Source organism: Martes martes (genome assembly GCF_963455335.1).
Source record: "Martes martes genome assembly, chromosome: 4".
NCBI classification, from domain to species: Eukaryota; Metazoa; Chordata; class Mammalia; order Carnivora; family Mustelidae; genus Martes; species Martes martes.
The window spans coordinates 165,082,578-165,101,316 of NC_137891.1; positions in this window are offsets into that span (position 1 = coordinate 165,082,578).

Sequence of the window (18,739 nt, forward strand, 5' to 3'; positions counted from 1 at the left end):
AATGCTACTTAACACTTTCAACACCTTAAAAAGTGTAGGATCAAATAATTGTGCTATTCCTAAAATCATAATAGGATTGTAGAAGATATATAGAGTTGAATGATGAATTTATTGCAATCTTGTCTTTGACCATACTTTTTGAGATATTATCAAAAGTCTGTGCCCAGACCAAAAGGCCCTCCTGACCCCTGCTTCTATGGTCCCCAAATGTCCTCTGCAGTTAACCTCAAATTCAGACCCTTTGGTGATTCTGAATACTACATTGGTAACTGAACTTAATTTCTTCAATGGTTATTCTTACCTTCCTAATATAATATACATTTATTATATATATGTATATAATATATACTAATTAAGTTCATTTTATTTATTATTATTTATATCATTTTATTTATTCTCCGTTCCCGTTCCCTTTCCCTGCCTTCTTTTGGCTAATTGGAACATTTTCTAGTATTCCATTTTAACTATTGTGTTTATGACCATATATCTTTGTATAATTTTTTTAGTAGTTGCTCTAGTGATTGCAATAAACATAATTTACTTTTCATAGTCCACTTAGAATCAGTATTTTACTAGTTCAAGTGGAATGTAGAAATATTATCCCCAAATAAGTCCCTTTATGCTCTCTCCACCCTTTTGTTATAGTTGTTTTATGTATTAGAATCATAAACCCCATCAGGCAGTGTTAATAACTTTTACTGTCAATAGTAAATGTTTTTAAAAGAACTCAAGCGAATAGTGTATTATATTTACTCAGATATTTACCATTTCTGTTCTTCTTTCATTCTTGATGTTCCCTTTTTCCTTCATGTATCATTCCTCTTCTATCTGAAGAACTTCCTTTAGCAATTCTTTTAGAGCAAGACTGTTGCCAAGAAATTCTTTTGGTTTTCCTTCTCTAATAATGTCTTTATTTTACCTCCACTCCTGAAGAATATTTTCACTGGATATAGAAGTGTATTTCTTGATAGGGTAGGAGAAAAAAGTCCCAGTGAGGTGCTGAGTATCAAATGACCACCACTGACCTAATCACAATACCTGGAAGATGGAGTACTCTGATTCCAGTCTAGGTCATATAATAACAATTTTGACACCTTCCCTCCCTGATCGATCCATTTATGATGTCCAACTCTTGGAACTTCCCAATTATATAAGCCAGTAGATTCTCTCTCTCTTTTTTAGTTTTATTTATTTTAGAGAGGGGGCAGTGAACATGAGTTGGGGAGAGGACAGGAAGAGGGAAAGTGAGAGAGAGAGAATCCTAAAGCAGACTCCCCTCTGAGTGTGGATCCCAGGACCCTGAGCTCATGACTTGAGCCGAAATCAAATTGGCCACTTAACTGACTGAGACACCCAGGTACCCCAACCAATAGATTGTCTTTGTACTTAACCTACTTTGATTTGGTTTTCTGTCACTTGCAGCCAAAGTCTTGTCCAGTAAATGTATCCAAGAACAACTGCTGACAACAAATGTGTCTTATTTTCTAAGTTAACATGAGTTTGTCTAAGCAAGATTAAGCAGTTGAGTCTTTAAGATGTGTAGACACTTGTTTCTAATAAGTGAATGACTTGTACAAATAAAAGATATCATTGAGAGATAAACCCCAGCCTTTGTGTAACAACTTCAGGAGAACTGGAACACTGAGTGCACATCCCTGCTTCTGATAATAGGACCAAGAAAAAAAATGATAAAAAAGATTGAATTTTCGTCCCAGGTGAGGACCAGCACTGACTGTGCAAACTGCTTATTCATGGGGCAGTTACCTAATTTTTGAGACATTAATTTGTATTGTATACTTCCCCTCCCTTGCATCTTTTTCAGAGGGATTTTAGTAGGACCTAAAGCAGAAGCTATTAGAAGTCAAGAGCTATCTTACGTTTTGTAAAAATTCAACCTGATTGAAAAGATTATGAAAATATCCAGAGAGGGAGTGAGTGTGTGTGTGTGTGTGTGTGTGTGTGTGTATGGGTTAGGGGTTAAGGAGACAGGGAAGTGCCTTAGAGAAAACCAAGGAAGAAAAGATTTCAGAAGGAGGTGCCTGGGTGGCTCAGACAGTTAAGCATCTGCCTTTGGCTCAAGTCAGGATTGCAGGGTCCTGGGATTGAGTCCCACATCCAGCTCCCTGCTTTGTAGAGAGCCTGCTTCTCCCTCTCCCTCTGCCTGCTGCTCCCCCTGCTTGTGCTTTCTCTTTGTCAAATAAAATCTTTTAAAAAATGAAAAAAAAAAAAGATTTCAGAAGGCTAGGAAGGGGGCAAAGGTCTATATCTGTGTGATTTGAGGGAACCTGCACCATGTTCTTTGACAGCACTGTGTGGAGAGTGCTGGACCGTAAGCATAAGGAGTTTTATCCTTGATGAAGATGCTCATGCCCTAAGCCATGGGTCCTGTTGAGAACATGCAGACTGAGGCAATGGCCATTTCTGTGTTAACCAATCTGGACTATTGAGTCAATTGCTACAGTGCCTGATGCCTTAATGGTGGATAAGACCCACCTTGGGACATATACATACCTCTGGTGGAATTCTCCTTGGGAATGCCAATAATGACATTAAGTTTTCTGCCAGCGTGAGACTTCAGATTTGGATTTAAGTTCATTATGAGAAAATAAATGTTATTTTCTCCATATCTGAACATGCCCTAAAATTCATCCCTGTTACTTCTGGATGAAGCATCAGACCCCAACTTAGTTCCTTGACTTATCACTTTTGAATAAGTATCTGAAGAGAGAGGCCCAACACAGTCACACCATAGTCCTAAAATTCCCCAGGAGCTCATCCATAATCAATGGCATTCATACCCTTAGGAAAACACCTAAATATTAAGAATATCCTGCTTTGGGTGCAAGGGTAGGAGTTCAGAAAGAATGAGAATTAATCCCACAACTTCATTCTTTGTATTCTGTATGTCCCGCAAAAGGCTTCATATATATATGATATATATATATTCATATATATACATATATATTCATATATAATATATATTATATATACATATATATAATATTCTTATATATTCCCCATCAATCATAACCACCAATCATGTATCTCTTTTATAGTGGAAAAAAAGTCCCATAAATTTATTGAAGAAAATCAAGAGTCAAAGAATGATCCAAAAGAATAGTATGAGATTTCACCAGATAGTAAGTACACAGCTAATTGCCAATAACAATCTGCAGTAGAGAGAATAAGACTGAGTCATAAGTCTGTCTCCTTGATTAGCCCTTTTCCCTCCTCAAGGTTCTTTAAGCTAAAGAAAAATTTCGTTCTTATTTTTAAAGAAAGATTTATTTATTTATTCGTCAGAGAGAGGGAGAGAGAGAGAACATACACAGGCAGGAGGAGTGTCAGGCAGAGGGAGAGGGAGAAGCAGGCTCCCCACTGAGCAGGAAGCCCAACGGAGTCCCGATCCTAGAACCCTGGGATCATGACTTGAGCCGAAGGCAGACGCTTAGCCAACCAAGCCACCCAGACATCCCTAAGCTAAAGAAAAATTTTAAAAAGCACCCAAATTATGTGTAACATCCTGTCTCAGGACAATTATTTGAAAAAAATATATATGTATGTATGTGTATATACACACACACACACACACACACATATATACACACACACACACTTTTTTTTCTGGTTATCAAATACAAATTAAAATGAAACTTTCTGGGGCACCTGGGTGGCTCAGTTGGTTGAGCAGCTGCCTTCGGCTTAGGTCATGATCCCGGACTTCGAGGATCGAGTCCCGCGTTGGGCTCCCAGCCCCTTGGGGAGTCTGCTTTTCCCTCTGACCTTCTCCTCTCTCATGCTCTCTCTCACTCATTCTCCCTCAAGTAAATAAATAAAATCTTTAAAAAAAAATGAAACTTTCTGTATAGGTCTTTCTCTGCATCTCTGTCTGACATATACTTACTTTCTGTTTCTAAAACTATAGGTCTTTGTCTCTCACAACTCATCTCCTCGTACTTAACACAATACTGGGCAGGGAGTCACTTGATAAATGTCTGTTTAATGGATGGATATGTGCATGTATCCTTTCTGCTTCAGAATATCTTTGTTTCTATTTCTCATTTTCACATCCTGGTGGATGGTGGTTTTATTCCAAGAGATAGGGAACACAGGAAGGGGGAGGCTGAGCAACTGGAGTGTGGCACTGGGACAAATAATGGGTTCAATTTCATTTTTTTAAAAGATTTTATTTATTTGAGAGAAGTGTGTGTGACACAGAGAGCGCAAGCACAAGGTGGGGGGCAGAGGCAGAGGCAGAGGAAGAAGCAGACTCTCCACCTCCCCACTGAGGAGGGAGCCCAATATGGAGCTCAATCCCAGGACCCTGGGATCATACCTGAGCTGAAGGCAGATGCTTAACCAACTGAGTCACCCAGGCACACCCGGGTTCAATTTTAGATATGTTGAGTCTGAGATGCTGTGGAATACCCAAAGGGAAATATTTAATAGGCAATTGGCTAACAGTTCATAAGAAATATCTGGGAAGGAGTTGTGTTTTTTTAAAAATTAATTAATTAATTTATTTGACAGACAGATCACAAGTAGGCAGAGAGGAAGGCAGAGAGAGAAGAAGGCAGAGAGAGAGAGGAAGGCAGAGAGAGAGAGGAAGGGAAGCAGGCTCCCTGCTGAGCAGAGAACCCGATGTGGGGCTTGATCCCAGGACCCGGGATCATGACCTGAGCCGAAGACAGAGGCTTTAACCCACTGAGCCACCCAGGTGCCCCAGGAGTTGTGGTTTTTCACACAGAGTTGATGATTATAGCCATAGAAGTGGGTGGTGAGAGTACACTCATTGTGGGTAGAATGAGGTGAAAAGAAGGCCAAAGAGGGAAACCTTGAGGAACATTGATAATTAATCAATTAGCATAGGTATGGGAACATAAGAAAGGGACTAAAAAGAAATGGCTAAGGCTATAGAAGGAAAACTTGGAGAATATGGTATCACAAAGCCAAGTGTTGGGGTTTAAGAGAGGATGAGGTCAGGGAACCTGTGTGGCTGAGTCAGTTAAGGGTCTTTGGTTTTGGCTCAGGTGGTGATCTCAGGGTCATGATTTCATGATTGTGAGATTGAGCCCCTTGTCAGGCCCCGTGCTTAGGATGCAGTCTCCTTGAAATACTCTGTCTCTGCCCCTCTCCCCTGCTTATGCATGTGTGTACCCTCTTATTCTTTTTCTCAGATAAATAAATAAAAATCTTTAAAAAGGCAATGAGGTCAATAGTAACAATGTCATTGATTGATGAAATAAGGACTGATAAATAGCCATAGGATTTAGCAACAAAGTCGTTAGTGAATTCACCAAGAGTGATTCCTGTAGAAGGCAGAAGCCAGACAGCAGTGGATTGAGGAGTGGGTGTGATAGGAAGAAGTGAAAATAGGGAGTGTGGTCAGCTCTTCTAAGAGGCATGTGCCTGTGACAAAGAGACTCTCCTTTGTAATTAAAGGAAAGAAAGAATGGTAGGTTTAATTGCAGAAAACAGTGCGTTTGGTGCCAGGAACCAAGGAAGTTCTTACTTAACTGCTTGTATTTTCTCTATGAAAATAAGGGGTCAGGTCATCTGCTGTGAGTGAAGTGACAGGGTCAGAGATTTGAAGAGAAAGGAGAAACTCTGGATAGCCATTGTGAAGAATGGAAGAGAGAACTGACAGAAGAGGCATGGGAGGGTTTCTAGACAGTATCCTTAGTCCAGGAGGCTGACTCTCTGCCTACTTATGATCTCTGTCTGTCAGATAAATAAATAAAATCTTAAAAAAAAACAAACAAACCTAGTTTTGTTGTCCAAAGGAATTTAGACCATTTGTTAACCCTTTTGTAATAGTAAAAGTTTGTTTTTTTTAAAGATTTCATTTATTCATTTGTCACAGAGAGATATCACAAGCAGGCAGAGAGGCAGGCAGAGAGAGAGGGGAAGCAGGCTCCCTGCCGAGCAGAGAGTCCAATGTGGGGCTCGATCCCAGGACCCTGAGATCATGACCTGAGCTGAAGGCAGAGGCTTAACCCACTGAGCCACCCAGGTGCCCCTGTAATAATAAAAGTTTTTAAGTACTACAGGATTTGTAATTCTCTGTCTTCTTTATGGCTTTTAATTTTTGAAACTTAGTGTCTGTCTTTGAAATGATGTAAGCTCTAAGTTTTGCATGATGAATAGTCCCTAATCAATCATCTTGCCATTATATAACATCAATCTGCTTAAAAACTTATGTATTTCTTACCAGTATTTTGTTATAGTTAGTAGGGTCATTTAGTTGTTTTATCTCCTGAGAGATGGAAGATTGATTTACCCTTCTCATTCTCAGAATATCTGTTTGACTCTATTTTTACCTGCTTATTGTAAATCTGGTGCTGAATAATTGACAGACTCCCCTTCTATCTAGCTGTGATAATTCTGCAAAATTACTAGTGTTGATGGCTTCTTCCTCCTACCTTTTGGTTCCTTTTTATCCCCTTGCTAATATATGAAACATAAATACAGACAAACTATATGTGGATATATTTATTTATTTTTGAAAGATTTTATTTATTTGCCAGAGAGACAGAGAAAGAGAGAGAGAGAGAGAGAGCACGTGAGCGTGCACAAGCAGGGGGAGTGGCAGGAAGAGGGAGAAGCAGGCTCCCCTGTGAGCAGGGAGCCTGATGTGGGACTTGATCCCAGGACCCTGGATCATGACCTGAGCCGAAGGCAGATGCTTAACCAACTGAACCACCCAGGCATCCCTATATGTGGCTATACTTAAATCAACACACCCTACACCCTTTATAGAAGAAAAAAAAATAAATGTGCATCCATACCTGTACACTTAAAGACATACATATAACTCATTATTAAATATATACTGTATTCATCCTTCTATTGTATTAAATATTTTTTTTATTTAAAGCTATATTTTTTTGTTTACTTCTCTCATTTGAGTCTTAGTATGAATGCATAGGCTTTGTAGATTTGACTTATTCAAATTCACTCTATGACATTTTAAAATTAAATTATTACAACTTCACCAGTGGGTACATCTCTAGGCTTTGTCCTCTTAACTCTGCCCCTGACGTCCTCGAAACATCCCTTCTTTCTTGTCATAACAGAATGTGCTAAAGTCATACTAATTTTTTTCTCCTGTCCCATATAATCAGCTACTCTGCAATGAATTCCAGATAATTTTGGTGGATAAAACCACTAAAAATAAAATTTAGATGTTAGGGATATACATGAGAGTAAATGTGGAGCCAAAATATTAGAGCTGCTATTAGACCTCTTTTAGTAGTGACAAACTTGGAAAAGAAATTCAAGGTCATGACCTTGCAGTGCTATTTTCCATTTGAACATGTTATGTTACTGAATCATACTTTTTTTTAGACTATATGGTTCCATTGAGCACTAATGTTGTCCCATGCATTGACATTTATTTTCTTGTTCTACGAATTATTTTGTTCTCAATAGAAATCTTTGAACATCTATATATTTTTTTAGTTCTTGCATCTGAATTATAAACTATTAAAGTTGGAAAAGCCTTTAGAGACCTTATTGTGTAATCCATGCTGATTACAGATATACCAGACATTTGTCAGTTTTGGCTGTCTAGCACCCAACTCTCCCCTTGTTTATAAGCATCCTGATCTCCCTTTTAGGGTAATTCTCCACTGCGAGGACAATTTCTCTGTTTGTTTCCCCTCACAGTAGAAATAGAGAGGGATAGATTCTTCCCATACTTTCTTCCTGAAAAGGAAGTAGCCAGTAGCAAAGCATGTAACCAAAACTTGGCCAATCAGAGATCATTCTTAGAACTCTGAATCCTGTTCAAGTGATGATGTGACAGAGACTGTCAAATGTTCATCAAACCCCATTTTCTTATCCTCCTGGGCATACAGATATACTATATTTTCCTTGAAGTTAGGTGCAGCTCTGTAACTCGAGTTCTGGACAATGGAACATAGATAGAAACAATGCTCAACATGTAGGCCTGACCTATGTAAACATCCCAAATGTGATATTTGTCCTCTCTTTCCCCAACCATTGGCTGAATGGAGAAGACTCCACAGAGACAGAAGAGAACAGGAACACAAAATGGAAGAATGATGGGTCCCTGAGACAATCCCTGGAGGAGAGCTGCCCAGAAAAGCCTCTAGACTTGGAGCACCCATGTTGGACTACTGTGTGAAACAGAAACAAACTTTCACAGTGTAGAACCTCTATAATTTGGGAGGTTATCTTAGTATTTAGCTTACCCAGACTTGAAGACGGAATGTTTGGCATAAAGTTTACTTTAGCAATATCTGTGACATGGATCAAGCTATTCTTGCTGACAGATCTTGGGCGGTCCTTCATTTTGTCTATTGTCTATACCTTTTCTTAGAGCTTCTCAACATTTTGTAAGCCACCATATCTTCCCTTTTTAGCTTAAAACAACCAGAGCTTGGGTGTCTGCTTGGCTTAGTCATTAGAGCATGTGACTTTCGATCTTGGGGTCATAAATCAAGCCCCATGTTGGGTGTGGAGCCACCTCAAAAGAAGAGGAGGAAGAAAGAAGAAAAAGGAGGAAGAGGAGGAGGAGGAGGGGAAGGGAGGGGGGAGAGGGAGGGGGAGGAGGGGAAGGAGCAGAGAGGGAGGGAGGGGAGAGCGGAAGGAGAAGAAGAAGAAGAGTACACTTACCTTGACGAGTACTGAGTAATATAAGGAACTGCTGAATCACTATATTGTACACCTGAAAATAACATAGCGCCGTATATTAACTATACTGGAATTAAAATTAAAAAAAAATAAAACAATCAGATCCAGTTTCTGTTGCTTATAATCAAGAATGTAGACTCCTTCATCAGGTAAGAAACTGAGGTCTTAAGTGGTGAGTGATTTGCCCTAGGGCACAACTCCTAAGTGGCAGACCTAGGATTACTAACTTGACTTTGTATCTCCTGATTCAGTGTTCTTTCCATTGTATTAATGGGAGTTTGAAGGGATCCAATAATTAGAATTCCTCTTCCCCACTAACTTTTAAACCAATTGAGAAATGAGATTCAGGAAATGGCAAATAAAGGTGGATAGCACCTTCATTAATGGAAAAGGCTAGCTTGGAAGATAGAGACTCCTCACATGGCAGGCCTGCCCCTGTGCGACTTAAGGCAGGAAAGAGCCAAGGAAACTAGTTCCCTGTTGACAACCAGCTTCCATGTAGAAAGAATAGCAGAAGAGACTGGACTGCACAAAATTTCTCCTTGCAAACTCTTCATTTAGAGAAGTCACTGCCTCAGCAGGGGAAGAATGAGAGGGTGAGCAGAAGTCAGTATTTTAATGTTAATGATTGACACCTTACATAAAAAAAAATGGGACATAGGATATATATCTTAATGATCAGATATTCTGGCTGCTAGAAAAATTTTATTTCTGATAATACATTATTGTATAAAACATTGAGACAAAGTCCTCTAATATTCTACCCATCGCAGATAAGTGTTAACTGTTTGATGTGTATCCTCTCTTATGACCATGCTAAAACGGAGATTTTGTGGTATCAAAGTATGAATCTGTGTGAAGCATCCTGTGTCATGCCTGGTACAGAAGGAAGTCATTTGCTTCCTTCCTTTCTTCTTCCTTAGTGCACCAGAGCCTTCTCTAGTCTGAGAATCTATGACAAGTGTTGAGCTGGGCTATGCAACCATAGAGTCCAAGGAGTAACCATAGAGTCCATAGTCTCCAGGGTGCTAACACACTTACACCTGCCAGAACTGCCAAAGAGCTGTAGTCAGGAGTCCTAAGCCCATAGCAGGGGCCCTTGGAGCAAGAGCTGGTCAGCCAGGCCAGGCCCACGGTCTTTCTTATTCTCTGATCTAGGGGTCTAGACCTTCACCAGGGCCAGGGCATAGGGCTGCCTCTTGGGTTAGCACGCCATCCTGTAAAGTTCTCTTTCTGAGCTAGGGGCCTGTCCCCTCCTTCTGAGCCTCTCCCAGAGGGGAATCAGACACAGGGCTGGGCCCCACCCAGCAGTTAGAGGACTGCTGCGTTCACATGGTGGCCCCTCCCACCCTTAGCACCTCCTGGAACTGTGTGAGGCTGACTCGGGCCTCAGGGATGTCTAAGCCAGTTTTCTCCTCTCTGGGTTTCTGGGGTTAGCAGGAGATGAGAGTGGGGAGCTAGGGATGCAGCTGGAGAGTGTGAAGGTAGAAGAGACAGTACTGACGGTAGGCTTCGAGGCCTGACTCCGCCCCCAACTCAGCTCAGGTGTCTTCCCTCCTGCAGGGAGTCTCTCCTGAAAGTCACCTCTCTTCCTCCCCCACCTAGTTACTCATGCCTTCTAATTCTTGTTGATAGTCTTTCCATGTCTGCTGCCCCTCTAGCACATGAACTTTAAAAGCTAAGGTTTAGGGGCGCCTGGGTGGCTCAGTGGGTTAAGGCCTCTACCTTCAGCTCAGGTCATGATTTCAGGGTCCTGGGATCGAGCCCCGCATCGGGCTCTCTGCTCGGCAGGGAGCCTGCTTCCTCCTTTCTCTCCCTGCCTCTCTGCCTACTTGTGATCTCTGTCTGTCAAATAAATAAATAAATTCTTAAACAAAATAAAATAAAATAAAAGCTAAGGTTTAACTCATTCATCTATATGTCTCTAGTGCTTAGTACCTAATCCCTGGTAACTTTAGGCACCGTGATTGAGAAAAGGAAGGGTGGTACCCCACAGCTGAATTATGTAAGTGGGGGTGAGGACAGAAGAAGGAGAAGGGACTCCCTTCCTAGGGCCCAGCCAGGATTTATGATCACAAGCTTTCTGGACGCAGAGTTGTCCACTGTCAAAGGAGCTGCTAGGGAGGAGTTAACTCTGTTCTTGAAAGATGTGCAGAGACTGAAGATTTCCTCTGCAGTGCTGTAACCGGGATTCAAGAACAGTGCAAGCCTTAGGCTATATTACCACTAAAGGGCCTTCCACCTCTGAAATATGAGATTGTGGGAGGATACAGGGCTGGTACCAGAGAGCTACAGCGCTCAGAAACCTGCCTATCTAGACTTGGTCAAGGTCATCCGGAGGCCACTTGGAATAATGGCACGGCCTAATCAACCCCCAACTCCTATCCCTTTCTTGTACATGCACACCCATATTTACAGTAATTTAAATCACATAAAACTTACATAAATTCCTGCCTGTATATGCACATTGCTATAAATGTTTATCTTCATATATTTTTCACAGATAAGCATGTTAAAACCTAACCTCATCACTAGATAAACACTCACTGGCCCAAATTTATACACACTTCCTCCACTGCCCGCAGGCCCAAGGAAGCTATGGGCTTCCTCTTCTTGGGATTGGCCAGGCAATTCTGAGAAGGGGAGAGGCGCAGAAAGCTTGGCCTGCCTATGATGGATAGAATTAATCACAAAAGAAGAAAAGACTGAGGTGCCTGGGTGGTTCAGTTGGTTAAACGTCCACTTTTGGCTCATGTCCTAACCTCGGGGCCCTGGGATCAAGTCCCAAGTTGGGCTCCCTGCTTCCCCTCTTCTCCCTTGTGCTCTCTCTCACTGTCTCTGTCTGTCTCTCTCAAATCAATAAAATCTCTAAATTAAAAAAAAAAAAGATTTAAATTCACTAGAAAGTTAGCAACCTACATCATACCTTGCACAGTCTTTCCAGGAATGTCATTAGTTGGCCCTGACAGTCTTGGCCATGTGTAACATTCTTGGTTTTTTGTTTCTGTCATAGTATTGCAGATGAGAAGGCCAAAGCTAGTTTGATTCTCTTTCCTTTGTAAGTAAATCTTCATTTTCATGTTTCAGTTAGGATTTTCTGCACTTACTACTCACCTACCTGCACTGTGCTCTTGAGCTGGAGAGCTGCCTATCACTTCCCAGCAACTCTGGCTTTGACTTGGCAGCACCTCATAACCAAATACGTCACTTTTACTGTGGGATTATAATTAGATGGAACACAACACTATTCTCTCCTCACCACACCCTCCCCTCGCCTCAGTGCTGTTACACATGGTTGTGTGGACAAGAGCCTCTAATAGTATGGACTCAGAGTTTTACGTGGCATTTTTGAGCCCGGCAATGTAAGACTTATGTGTGCTTCCTCCATACTCCCAGGAAGATGGGCCTGCGACTGGGTTTCAGTGATGGAGGAACAAGATGGGAGAATCCCCTGTTCATAAATGGTGATGTAGAAGCACAACCGCTAATGACCTAGAGCACGTGTCTTGAATGGTGATATGGATGAAGAACTTGAGCTTGGTTTTTTTTTTATTTTTTAAAGATTTTATTTATTTATTTGAGTGAGAGTGCATAAGTGAGGGGGGGAAGGGTAGAGGGAGAAAGGGCTCCCTGCTGAGGAGGGAACCTGATGTGGGGCTCAATCATAGAACCCTGGGCTCATGACCTGAGCCAATGACAGATGCTTTACTGACTGAGCCACCCAGGTGCCCCTAAACTTTAGTTTATTTGAGGTAGAGTTTTGGGGTTTCTTTGTTATAAAAATAGTCTTCAACACACAGGGATTTAAAAAATACATCATCTATAACTTTATCTGAGGAAAATAATTAAAATACTCTAATTAGTTTTCAAGGTAGAAGAAAGGGAGAGGAAAAGAAAGAATGATCATAAATCTGTACTGTAAACATGTCATAATATTGCAACTGGGAATTTAAAATAGAAGAATACAATTTAAGAAAAAAAAAAGAAGGATACAATAAGGATTCTTGAAACAAAACATAGGAGAACCCAGAGGGAATTCCTAATAACATCAAACATTAGTGTGTCAGTTTTCTATTGTATTGTAGCAAACCACTCCAAAGCATTGTGGCTTAAAGCAACAATTTGTGATTTCTCATGATTCTGTGATTGGTTGAGCCCAGCTGGGGAGTTCTTCTGCCCCACAGTATGTTGACTTTTTCAGCTAGGAATCTGGCTGGCATACTTAAGATAACTTCACCCACATCCCTGGGACCTTGGCAGGGAAGCCCAGGGACATCTCTCCTTCTCTCTACGTGGTCTTTCTAATACGATGGCCACAACTGTTTACATGATGGTGGCTCCAAGAGAGCAAAGGCAGAAGCTGCCAGTTCTCTTAGAGCTTACGCCTATGACTGTCACACTGTCATTCCCCTGCAATTTGTTGGTCAAAGTAAGTTGACAGGGCAGCCCAGATTCAAGTGGCAGGGAAACTGACTCCACTTCTTGCTAGTAGAAACCTCATACACATACAGAGATAGGAGGAATTGTTGGTGGCCATCTTTGGAAACCATCTCTTACAGTTTGCTTTCTGGACATAACAACTGATGTCCTTTCCCAATCAAAATAAACTCACTTTCTCAACCGAAAGTCTCAAATCATTATGGTATTGGATCAAAGTCCAAGATCTCACCATCTAAATCAGGCCTATGAAGAAGAAACTATTCCTCTAGTATATAGTTCATTGACTGCCTTTGCTCAGGTGCAACTTTTTCAATCCAAAGGCCTGTTAACTAAAAAAACAAGTTATCTGTTCCCCTTGCACACACCAAAAACACCTGATGATAGAGAGACATTGTGACTCCAATGAATGCTTCTGTTCAAGAAGAACAGAAAGCATATAACAGTCATTGATCCAAAGTAATTCACTACCTGGGCACCTGTTGTCAGATTCTCCTACTCCAAGGACAAGGACATTCTTTGATTGTTTTGTTCCCTGGGAATGGCCTCATAATCAATTTTCTCCAGAGGATTTTGGTTCTTCCCTCTGGGCTCATGGCTTTCTTCTCTGAGAAACTTATTTTCCATAAGAAATGGTCCATATTTGCAGCTGAGTAGCTTTCTCAGCTTCTATAGATATCTTTTTTCATTTCAAACTGTCCATAATCCTTAAAGTCTAAGGTTTTGGTTTTGCCCAAATGCTTTCCTTAAAAACTTTGTGGATCTTATGGGGATTCACTCTGTGCCCCCCAAACCACCTCCATTCTTCTTTCTGAGACAGAACTCTACTCTGAGTGTGTCAGATTGCTATGGGACAATGCCCTTGTGTTTCTTAGAAGTCCTTCTGTCTAGATGAAAAGGTCTATGAGGTACCGTTTAACTACTTTCAAGGTCTTACAGCTGCACTCTTGAGTTGATCTTGACCTTGAGGCCACATTTTACCTGTAACGTCCTATATGTGATATTTTTTCTGAGATTTGTTTATTTCAATGATATTTTGCTAGCTGGGGAGACTGTCTTGGACCCTTTATATTTTGCCTAATTTCTGCTTGAAAACAAAAGTTCCTTCTTTAACTTGTTTATCTTTTGCAAAGCTTTATCATAGATGACTAAAATAAATCAACACTTTTTTTTAGGATTTTTTATTTATTCGACAGAGAGAGATCACAAGTAGGCAGAGCGCTAGGCAGAGAGAGAGAGAGGGGAAGCAGGCTCCCTGCCGAGCAGAGAGCCTGACTCGGGGCTTGATCCCAGAACCCCGAGATCATGACCCAAGCTGAAGGCAGAGGCCCAACCCACTGAGCCACCCAGGTGCCCCTAAATCAACACTTTTATATATTCTGCCCAGAAATCTCCTAAGCCAGATCTACAAGTTCACAATTTACATTTTCTATCTTCCATGTTATTACAGGTGGCAGTGCTACAAAAGATTTTGCTGCTGCCTTGCACTGGTTAGACTTCCTCCAGCCTTCAGTAACAATTTCCTCACTGCTGTTCTGGCCTCCACTAACAGACTCCTTGTCCTTTTAGACTCTGCTGGCTGCCTGGTCCCAAAGTCAATGTCACATGTTTTAGATTTCAGTTATGGCAGTATTCCATTTCTAGATATCAGTCCTGTAACAGTTATCTACTGCTAAATAACAAAGCACCCCAAACTTACTAGCTTATGATAAGAACTGTTTATTCATTCATGACTCTATCATTTGGGCTTAGCTGGGTAGTTCTTCTGCTTATCTTGCCTGGGCTCACTCACAAGGCTGCAGTCATCTATCAACCTGGAGGATCTAAAATGGTTCCACTCATATGTATGGGGCTTTGGTGCTGGCTATAGGGGTACTCTCTTCATATGATTTTTTTCATCATTCAGTAGTTTAACCCATCTAATCTTAACATGGTATTGAGAGTGTTCCAAGAAAGTCAAAGCAGAAGCTGCAAAGACTATTGAGCCTACATTTGGGAATTTACAGGATATCCCTTCTGCCACATTCTATCCGTCAAAATAAGTCACAAAGCCAACCAAGAAACAAGGGATAAGGAAACAAACTCCCTCTCTTGATGAAAGAAGTTGCAAAGAATTTTCCATATTTAATCCAAAAATTCTAAAGCAAATTTAATATTTATGATTTTATATTGAAAACAACATAGCAGGAAGAAGATACAGATGCCCAATATCACCATTTCCATTAAGGCAAGAAAACGGGATAAAAATTATATGCTTAGAAAGGAAGAGAGAAATTTGTCATTATTCTCTATGTAGTTGAAAACTTAGAAAATATTTACAAATATGGATAAACTATTAGAATTAATAAATGAATTTAGCAAGGGTGCTGGCTTTAAAACCAACATAGAAAAGCCTATTATATTTCTAATTTATACTGGAAATAAACAATTAGAAAATGAAATTTTACCCTTTAAAATACCATAAAAGGGGTACCTGGATGACTCAGTCAGTTGGATGTCTGACTCTTGGTTTCAGCTCAGGTCTCATGGGTGTGGGATCAAGCCCTGCATTGGGGTCCACACTCAGCAGGGAGTCTGCCTGGAGATTCTCTCCTTCTGCCCCTGCGCCACTGTCTCTTCATATAAATGGGTAAATCTTAAAAAAAAAACAAACCCATAAATTATCAAAGATCTAGAATAAATCTAAAAATGATGTGCAATCTCTATACTTAAAAACTGTAAAACACTATCAAGAAAAATTACAGAAATAAATGGAGAGATACTATTTTCATGGACTGGAAGATTCAACCATATTAGTTTCCTGCTCTAAGAAAGTGCTACAAACAGAAATTTATTGTCTTACAGTTCTGGAGGCTTGAAGTCTAAAATCAAGATATCAGCGGAGCCTTCTTCTCTCTGAAATCTGAATGGGAGAGTCCTTCCTTGCCTCTTCTAGCTTCTGGTATTTACCATTAATCCTTGGCATTCCTTGGCTTGCAGCTGCAGTACTTCAATTTCTGCCTCCAATGTCACCTGGTGTCCTTTCCACAAGTGTCTAACTCTATGTCTCCTATCTTTGTAAGGACATTAGTTATTAAGGGTCAACCCTACTCCAATATGAGCTCATCTTAACTAATTATGTTTCCTGAGGTCACCATATCTCAAATACCAATTCTCCAAGACAGGTCTATAGCTTCAGTGCAATACTAAACAAAATTCTGGCTCAGTCTAAAACATATGAGGAAAATTTGGTCACATTTGGCGAGCAGAACCTAAAATTTATTTGGGGGTACCTGGCTAGCTCAGTCAGTGAAGCAGATGACTTTTGATCTCAGGGTTCTGAGCTCGAACCCCACATTGGGTGTAGAGATTATTTAAAAATAAAATCTTAAAAAAATAAAATTTATATGGGGCACCTGGGTGGCTCAGTGGGTTAAGCCTCTGCCTTCGGCTCAGGTCATGATCTCCAGTCCTGGGATCGAGCCCCGCATCGGGCTCTCTGCTCAGTGGGGAGCCTGCTTCCCCCCTCTCTCTCTCTGCCTGGCTCTTTGCCTACTTGTGATCTCTGTCGGTAAAATAAATAAATAAAATATTTAAAAATAAAAAATTTATATGACTATGCAAAGGACCAAGAAGAGCCAGGACAATCTTGAAGAACATAATGGGAAAGAAGACTTATTTCTACCAGATACCAAGATTTACTATAATGCTTACAGAAATTAAGACAGTGTGATGTTTCCACAAAGAGAGATAAAATAAATAGTTTATACAGTCCTGAAGTAAATCCACACATTTATAGACAACTTATTTATGCACAGGTGACAATATGGAATAATAGGGGAAAGGACAAACTTTCAAAAGTAATACTTAATCAATTTAACATTCACATGTGAAAAATGAAACCTGACTTACCTCACACCATACACAAATCCCCACTTCAAGTGGATTGCAGAGCTAAATGAGAAAGACAAAGTAATTACAATCCCAGAAATTAATTAGGATCTTTGGTAGGAAAACATTTCTTAACAGGACACAAGAAGTACTAAGCATAAAGGTCTTTTATGTTTTTTAAAGACACCAATAATAAAGTGGAAATGCTGGCCACTGAGTGGGAGAAGATATTTACAATACATATATTCAACAAAGGACTCATACCTAGAATATATGTCCATAATAAAATGGCAGACAACCCATAAAAAGATGGGTAAGAGACTTGAACAGGCACTTCATAAAAGCATATCCAGGTATCCAAACATAAAAACGGGCTCAATCTCATCAGAAATTTGGGAAATGCAAATTAAAACCACAATGAGGGGGCATGTGGCTGGCTTAGTTGGTGTAAAGAGAGACTCTTGATCTCTGGGTGGTGAGTTTGGGCCCCATTTTGGTTGTATAGATTACTTTAAAATAAAATCTTAGGGGCACCTGGGTGGCTCAGTTGGTTGGGCAACTGCCTTCAGCTCGGGTCATGATCCTGGAGTCCCGGGATTGAGTCCCACATCCAGCTGCCAGCTCCACTGGGAGTCTGCTTCTCCCTCTGACCTTCTCCCCTCTCATGTTCTCTCTCACTGTCTTTCTCTCAAATAAATAAATAAAATCTTAAAAAAAGTAAAACAAAATCTTAAAAAGCCAAAAACAAACAAAAAACCCATAATGAGATACCACTATATGCCCACCAGAATGGTTAAAATTAAAAAGAGGTACAGTGGTAGTTATTGGCAAGGATATGGGGCAATTGGATCTCTCATAGATGGCTGGTAGGGTGGGAGTGCCACTGAAAAACCACTTTCTAAAATTTCTTGACATTATCCACTTAAGTTTTAGATATGCATAGGAAGCACGTTCATTGCTGCGTATAAACCTAGCATATGTGCAGCAAAAGACAGGAAAGTTCACAGCTGCATTATACCTAATAGCCCAAACCTGGAAATATCGCAAAGGTACATCAATAATAGATAATTGTAGCATATTCATAAAATGGAATATTATACAGCAGTCAGAAATCAAAAAAACAATTCTGAATGAAAAATACTGAATCTTGGCTTTGAGCAAGTTAATTAATCTATTCATTTACATCTCTGAGATGAAAACTGTACCTCTTGGGGTTGTGCTGAGGATTTAGTGGAATGATGCATGCCAAGTGTTTAGCAAGCCCCTGGCTTAATAAATGTCAGCCATTACTTATTCCCATGTTCCTTAGTAGGCTATCTTTCTGGAAATGGGAATTAAAGAATAATGCAGACTATTTATAGTGCTAATACCCCCAACTTTCTGCCCCAAATCCTCTTTTTCTTTTCTTTCTTTCTTTCTTTTTTTTTTTTTTTTAACCTTTTCACCCTTGGGCCTTGGTCTCTTTAAGAAGTCAACCATAACTTGAGGAAAACGGAATCCTGGGAAGATCCACTCAGCTCAGGTCCAGAGCACGACGGGAAAAGAAGGGGCGGAGACCAGGGCTGCGCACGCGCGGTTGGCCGAGTGTTGCGTTGCGATGGTTCAGGCGGAAGAATTCCAATAAGAGAAAATAAACCTCGTCCCGGCGCGGAGAGCCTTGGGTCCTAGTCCTTTTTACCCACCCGGCGCTCCCCGGGAGCAGGGAGGCGACCGGCAGGTGAGAGTGGCCGGTGGCGGCTGCAGGGGCTGCACGGGGCGGGGCGGGGCGGCGGGC